The sequence below is a fragment of the Belonocnema kinseyi genome, chromosome 4 (assembly GCF_010883055.1).
Source record: "Belonocnema kinseyi isolate 2016_QV_RU_SX_M_011 chromosome 4, B_treatae_v1, whole genome shotgun sequence".
NCBI classification, from domain to species: Eukaryota; Metazoa; Arthropoda; class Insecta; order Hymenoptera; family Cynipidae; genus Belonocnema; species Belonocnema kinseyi.
Window position 1 is genome coordinate 113748067 of NC_046660.1, and position 8683 is coordinate 113756749.

At 35.8% G+C, this 8683-nt stretch overlaps 1 protein-coding gene across 2 annotated transcripts in view; it reads right to left on the reverse strand.

Annotated features, from left to right (window-relative positions):
- Nucleotides 1–8683, reverse strand: part of LOC117170605 — a 16597-nt gene that overhangs the window by 6717 nt on the left and 1197 nt on the right. The gene's annotated exons all lie outside the window — the stretch shown is intronic.

The window sequence follows — 8683 nt, forward strand, 5'->3', positions numbered from 1 at the left end:
ATTTATATTATATTTTATTATTATATATTATTATTTTGGGTAATCCAAAAGAAGATTAATGTGCCACAATATAATGAGTCGTTGATGTGAATATAATGTCTTATCGAGAACTGTCGAACCGCAACTATAATTTTCTGCAGTAATGGCAAGAACCTTTATTTAATCGCGTGCTAGAACAGTGGTGGCTCGATGAAGATGCCCAAACTTATCTTCTTCACTGATATCAATTTGATTGTGTATAATTGTTTTGAATTCTGCTTTAAATAACATCTAAATTTTATATTCCTTGTTGATGGTGGGCTATGTCGATTCAACCAGTTTTAATCTTCGTCGATGAGTAATGGTCGAGTCTGTCAAGGTTTTTGATATTGACAGGGCATCTGAGATATTTTCTAAAGAATTACCTTCTTTCTCGCACTATTTTCTTCTACCTTACACTACATTGTAGATCGAATTCCTGCTGACGCTGTTCACCCTACACTTGTACTACACTTGTACTAATTCTTTCAGATTACTATATATAGTCCGGCTGGAAGGACCAAAAGATGTTTCATATTAAACGAAACCTCCGAGTCAGCATTTAAGTTCACTCGGTATGTTGTATTTGTTTTGTTTGTTGAAAGCGAATAAGAATTACTTCTAGCAAACTGTCTTAAGTTCTGTTCAGGGATTAAACGTATGCAAATTAAATAAGTCCTGTGTTGATTTAATTGCATTTATTTAACACACTATAGAAATATAAATAAATAAAAATATATCTAGAAATTAAAAACGGTGTTACAAAAGAAAATTGAAAACTCTATATCACGATAACAATAGTAACGAATTCGTCTTGTACCAAGCGCGTCTCTCAGAGTACTGGTCCTCCAGCCTTTTCTACCCCAGGCCGTTTCCAGGATCAGTCCCTGTTTTCCCTGTTGCTACTTCATATTTTAAATTCATGAAAATTTTGGAAATGAGTGGCAACGTTGTACTAATCAGAAAAGTAATCCTTGAGCAAGGGTCACAGCATCAGACGGGTAACTGTACATCGGCTAGACAATGATAGTAACCTCCAGACCGGATGAGGCATCCTTATGGGATTCTAAGCCTTGGTACACTAAAGTAATTTTAGTGTATGAAAGAAACGTGCTTTCTGTGAACTTCCCTTGCTGAAGGAAAATTTGAATAAGATTCTGGATTTGAGAAAGTTGACAAAATCGTGGAAAGAGACCAAAGGCTAAATGATATACTTTTTTCTATTGCTCTTACCCATCATGCTACGGAAAGACGAGAATATTATCTTCAGAACCCTAGAACTGTTGAATTCTGATTTAATTCCTTATATTTGTAAGATTAATTTTTTAATATTCGAATGTTTAATATTTTTAATCTTATGGTTTTGACCAGATAAATTATATTAAATAATTTGATTTTATTGTTATTTTGTCTAACATGGTCTCAAATCAATACTTTTAAATATTTATTATTAATTTTATAAGTTGTGAAACAAATTTTCAAGCTGTTACTATAGGGGTGGCCTGTTCTAAGGTTTTGAAGAAAATATTCTCGTGTCTGCGTTCCTTAGTGGGTAATAGCATCAGACCGTAAGTCTGAGAGACCTAAGTTTAGATCCTAGCGGGTCTAGATATATTTTTTTCACAGCTTATAAAATTCATAATCAATATTTAAAAAATTTAGTTTAGACTATGTAAACCAAAGAATATTAGCATTACATTTTTAATACAATTTGTCTGGTCAAAGGCATAAAATCCAAAATATAAAACAGGATTAAAGTAACCACACAAATGAATATTAAACAAAGTTATTTATGCTTCTTAAAAAGAGATTGAATGAAATAATGGAAATATTTAACATTAATAAATAATAATAATAATAGCCTCAGCGGCTTAGTTAGACGCTCGGACTTCACCTCAGAGGTCCGGGATTCGACCCCTGAGCCGGTACCTCTGGAAATTTTTCAATGTACCTTTACCGCGGTTCTGGTGGTTTGGAACCCACCTTAATCTGTAGATCCTTCCATCGCTTACTTGACTGCAACCCAGACTGCATACCTTGGGAGAGCTTCAATTGGGATACCACAATGAAAGAGGAATTGGTGCGTCTCTATTACGAAAGTGCGAAGTTTGAAACGAAAATCGAAAAAGAATACAATTTAAGAACGAAATTTGCTGCAAAGTATCCTAATATACAAAAAGTTGCACAAAGAGATCTTATCGCTAAGGTGAAGGACATCAGGACTAATCTACACGTTACAGAAGACCGAGCAATGGAGATTAAACAACAGGTGGATTTGGCGTGGAAAAACGGCGGCAATGAACATCAGTTAGAGGAAGCCGCGTCAAACGGTCAAGTCGGAGCAATTGATATTCTTCCTCAACCTATTGATGATCCAACACCAGGCTCAAAATCCATCTCACTTTCGACCGACAGCCTGTCTTTCTACAATTTATAAATCCCTTACAGCTAGCATTGCAGATAAGGTATATTCTCATTGCGACGAGAATGACATTCTTACAGAAAAACAAAAAAGATGTTGTGAAAACTTGCGACACTGCAAAGAACGCTGTTACCATGACTCAAGCTCGTAAGCATCAAAGGAACTTACACATGGCATATATTGACTAAAAGCAAGCGTTTCCTTCCGTCCCGCATGATTATTTGCTTGAAGTCACAAAGCAGTTTTCCAATTATATCCACATAGAGTTCGGACTAGATGAATGTAGAACAGTGCATTTAATCAGAGGGGAATTTAGGACCGCAGAGTTAGAAAACGAGTTCGAAAATGACATCGAGGCAATGGCTGCAGGTTAAGCATATAAATATCTGGGTATTCTTGAATCCAAGTGTATTCAACATACGATAGTCAAGACAAGACTTACGACTGCCTTCACTACGAGACACAGATTGATTATGAAGAGTTTTCTCAACTCAGCAAACAAAATCAGGGCAAACAACACATATGCCATCCCTGTCCTCACGTACTCCTTCGGGCTCATAAAATGGTCTAACACCGACCTTGAAAAGTTAAACAGAATTGTTCGCGTAAAAATGACAAATCACCGAATGCACCATGGAAATTCAGCGTAGATGTGAGAAAACTGTGTGCGTCACAAGTTATACAGTTGCGAAACTACTTTAACAGCAAACGAAATGTTGCGCTTTATAGTGCCATCTGTCAAGCGGATCTTGACTATACGCCCTTAAATTTATCCTCAGATGGGGCCTTGAATATCCTGGCAGAAACCATAGAGTAATTAGAAATACAATGGAGGCAGAGAGCCATCCATGGCGAGCACCCCAACACGTTAGATCAAAATGAAGTGGATAGTGAGGCATCTAATATTTGGCTAAGAAAGGGTGTTCTGTATCCAGAGATGAAAAAATTCATCATTGCGATACAGGACAAGCTTGTCAGCACCAGGAATTATCGCAAACACGTGTTACATCAAAACGTGGTTGGCCGGTGCCGATTATGTGGAGACACCAACGAATCCATCGAGCACATTATTGATGCCTGTCGCGTAATGGCTCAACCAGAATATACGCATAGACATTATGATGTAGCGGGCATTATACAACAACAACTTGCCCTGAACTCAGGACTCTTAAAAGAATGGATGCCCTTCTATAGATACATTCCAATGCCCGTTTTAGAAAGCGAAGATTACATCTTATATTGGGATGTTACTATCCAAACGGATCATTACATCCGGGCCAATCGACCTGACATCGTGATGCGAGAAAAAAAAGGTGGAAGTGTCGACATCATCAACATTTCTCGTCCGTTTAACTTAAATTTGCAGCCAACCTATACAACCAAGATCCACAAGTATAGCGAGTGGAGGCATGAAGTAAAGACCATATGAAGGAATCTGAATCATGCATCTACTCATCCCATTGTGATTTGAGCTACAGGCAATGTGCAGGCAAGATACACTGAACATCGTTCGTGGCCTCTCGTAATTGTATACCTACAACACCATTGCAGGAGGTTTCAAGCATCGTATTTAATTATTTGAATTAACTTATAACATTCTAATCTCATCAGTCACTTCACTTAGTCCGTGGCTATGATGTATAACCGAGTTCACCTGAATACAAGTTTAATAAAACATATAATAATAAGAACGCGGCTTATATTTTAAACGATGAAAACCCCCGCTGGTTACGGACATGACCTTGATATTTACCGGATATGACCGAAAGCGGCCGCGCGTCCAAAGTCTCAAATCCCTAAGGGATAGAAATTTGAAACTTATATGAAATAGAAGGTATTTATTATTTTTAGATATAATAAATTAGTAAATAATTGCTTTGAAAACGTATATAACATTTTTAGAAACGAGGCAAAATAATAAAGGAAAGTTTCTTGAAAAAACATTTCGTGAAAAATTTGTCTTTCAATTTCAGTTAAACCCATTCTAGTTTCATTGTTGGTTATTAACATGAAGTTAAAAATTACTGGTCGAATATGTCAATAAGCGAATTGATAATGAATATTTTAATTGAAACAGGATTTCGATGTTTAAGTCATTCTATCGATTTTCATCCTTTCATGTAGTGAGGGTGCATGAGTTGAACATAAATGGAATAAATAAAATTCAGTGTAGCGTTATCAGACAAACGTCTCCCGGTAAGAAGGCTTGCATTAAAAAGTATTGAGAAATTTTTATTCATTCAGTAGTAACGTGAGAAACATTGAATACTTCTGGATCTCATTTGTCTCCTCCCGTTTTGAATCTCCACAGGAGTTGAAGTTATCTCTCAAATTGAATCCCTTTCTGTGCTTAGCGCCGACAATATTTCTGAATATCACAAAGCAACCAAAAATGAAACAAATTTTTATCTCTTTTAATTTAGCAAATTTGGCTACATTTATTTACTGTTTTTCGCAATAATAATGAGGCAAAAAGGTTTTTAAAACATAGCGTCCGTCATTTTATGATGTCAGGATTAATTTCCACACAGTAGGTTCTGGTCAAAAATAATTTTTTTAAATTTTGATCACGATTTTATATTTCTGTAATTGATAATATTTAAACAAAGCGAACATTTTACGATAAAGTGTTGTATTTTTGTATATAATCCTAATATATTTTGCAAATTTCATGCTTTTGGTGCGCGCTCTAATGCTTCAAACGAAAATGGTGTTTTTAATTTATTGAAGGTAACGCCTGACAGGTCCAATCGACCTTAAAAAGGATTGGAATCTTATTATTTGCGCCGCCTAATGAGGATTAAAAAACTAAGGACAGAAACGACATTCTTAGGGATTCAAAATTTTTAATACTTTTCAATGAAAGGCTTCCTACCGGGCTGTTAGTTCTCCCCATACGACTTTAAATTACAGCTGCTTAATAAATAAAAAATACATTGTAACATAAAGATAACTATTAGGAAAATCTATAATGATAATTATAAGTTGCCTAACATTTTATTTTTATTGAAAATATTAATAAATTAGAAATGAGATACGGGGCAATCCATCTAAAAAATTCAAATCAATAATTACATGTGGAATTGCTTTAAATTTTCCTTTTGTTGAATATTGCTATTTTGTAAATTTACTACACTCTAGATACTATGTACATTCTAAAGTTTCTGTAAATATTTACCTTAACTTTATGAACTTAACAATACAAATTTGCCACAGGAATCTTAGTACTTGAAAATACCAGTGGTATTTTTATGAGTGATTGTGTAATTTTCGCACTAGAATATCCGTATGTTTGAAATAGCAAAATTTAGAATACGTTATGCAAATTAGGGTGGTCCAAAAAGATTATTTTTTCAGAGGGCAACAAATTCCATTTGTTTATATTTTTTTTCAAAAATTCGTTTTTTTTATAAATAATAGTACTGTCTTATAGTTAAGTTACATAAACTTATTTGTATATATTTTCCAATCATTGAAGTAATAAATTATTATTTATTTTCAACAAATTTTAACCCTAGACTGGTAAACATAGCTGGATCATTCTCTAATGGTTAATTGGGGTAATGCATTTTCCCAAACTTGTTCCGTGGCACAATTTCTTTTTATTTGTAGTAGAACAACTTTAATATAGTGCATTTTCTTGGATTTTTTATAAAGAAAATAAGGGTAATAATAATATTTCGTTAAGTTTTCGAAAAAATTTGCATAATTTGTTAAACACGAAGAAAACTGAAAATTCCGAAAAATTGACTTTTTCTATAACAAATAATCAAGTACAATCAAGTTTTTTTATTTTTAAAATAACCCGCGAAGAAGGAAACCCAAATCGGATTGGTATTATATCCATTGTCCCTATTGATGTTATTAGGGTGTTTTAAGCTTTCGATTGCTTCTCTATGTTTTTTTGAAAGACATTGTATGTTTTTGCAATGACTGTTATTTTTTCAAAGAAAATTTTATGTCTTGTTTCAATATGATGTTCAGCTAGTGCTGCTTGAGTGCTGATTATGAAGATTGAGTGCTGATTATGGAGATTGAGTGCTGATTATGAAGATTGAATGCTGATTATGAAGATTGAGTGCTGATTATGAAGACAGCTCTGTATACAAGGGAGTTGATGACCTATTGTTTTCTAGATGGGTGATGGTGGGAGGAGGCATGTATGTATCTGTTTGTATGTTTAGGTTTCTGTAAACTTCATGTCCTAATGTGTTATCAGATTTTTTGTAAACTTATACGTCTAAAGAAGTCAATTATCTATTTTGTTCTATTTCCATGGTGAATTGGATATTAGGATGTAATTGATTGATAAAATCAATGACAAAGTGTCATCAACGTAACGGAACCAAAATTCCTGTCTAAGCTTGGCTACGGATAGGGGAATGCTTCCCAGATATGGGTGGTACCGGGGAAATCAAATAACCCGGGGTGGACAAAAACCAGCTAGGGGTAGGAACCCCGAATGAAAACCAATGATGAGCGCGTATGTTAAAAGAACATACCCCAAGGAAATAGCATATTCCCCAGTGAAGTCGATCAGGTTCTTGCCCCAGTGGTCATTGCTGGTCCCATGGATTTGGGGGGGGGGGGGCAAGCAAACTTGAACAGGAGTGTTTGTGAGGAGCTTGGAGGTCCTTTGGACGTCACTCAGGAAGTGAGCTTCAGGGATAAACTGGATCAATTGTATCAGAGATTTAGTTTTGTAGCGAGGAAGCTTACTAGGTTTTAAGTTGGTGAGTTTATTGCGCTGACGATTGGTCTGAGTGGAATGTCATCTTTGTGGATTTTTGGGATCCCGTAAAGTCTTGGAGCGATCGGATTAGAAGGTATCAATTTAGATATTGTTTGGCTTTCAAGTCACTATTACTGTTTTTTAACAAACATAATTTTTTGAGGAAATGAATTAGAGGAAATTAAAGGAATCTGACAAATGGCAAAAATCTTGTAAAAATAACAGTAAAATTGATTATTTAAATTCATATTTATTATAAACTAGCTGTGTTCTGTAGCGGGGGCTCTCATTATTACTATACATAAAAAAACAAATGGAAATGCAATAAAAGTTGTCTAAAGTTATAAATTTTCATTAGCATCACACGTTTTAGGCCACATGATTTTATGAATTTTAAAAACTGTACCCCCTACCACTCCATCATCTCCAAACATTGTTGCGACCTGCCCGCGAGCTAAAGAATGTGTAAAAAATTTGATGTCGATTGGTCAAAAACTGCAGATGTGCCGCCCACCCCCATTTTTACCCATCCTATATGTCCCCAATAATCTTACGACCTGTCGGGGCGTCCAAAGAATATATGTGCAAAATTTGGTGTCGATTGTCAAAAACGATGGATTTGTATAAGTATCATACGTTTTAGGCCACTTGATTTTATATATTTAAAAAACTGTGCCCCCATCCACTCCATCATCCCCCAATATTCATACGACCTATCCGATAGCCCAAAAGAATATGTGTGAAAAATTGATGTCGATTATTCAGAAACTGCAGCTGCCCCCCCCCCCCATCTTCATCCATCATATGCCTTCCACGCTTTTACGATATGGCTGGGAGCTGAAAGTATGTGTGCAAAATTTTGTGCCGTCTGTCAAAAACTGTAAATTTCCATAAGCATCATACGTTTAAGGACAGTTAATTTTATACATTTCAAAAACAGTGACCCCTGCAGTCCCCCTTCCCCCAATACTCTTACGACCTGCCCGGGATTCAAAGAATTAGTGTAAAAAATATGATGCCGATTTATTAAAATCTGAAGATGGGCCCCCTCTCATTCCCCAACCCTCCGTTTCCCACCACCCTAAATACTCTTACAACCTTCTTGGAAGTCCAAAAAGTTTGTGCAATATTTCGTGCCGATTTTCAAAAACTGTCGATTTGCATAAGCATCATTCGTTTTAGGCCATTTAAGTTTATATATTTTTTAAACTGTGCCCCCCCCCCTACTCCATCACCCCCTAATATTTTCACGACCTGTCAGGGAGCCCGAAGAATACGAGTGAAAATTTTTGTGTCTACCGGCCAAAAACGATTATTGTGCCCCCACCTCACCTGCCCCACCCTTCGTATGTCCCCCATACTATCACGACTTATTTGGGAGTCCAAAGAATGTGCAAAATTTGGTGCCAATTGTCAAAAACTGGTTTTTCATAAGCATCATACGTTCAGGACCACTTGAGTTTATACATCTCATATACTCTGCCCCCCCACCCTCCCGCTCCATCCTCCCC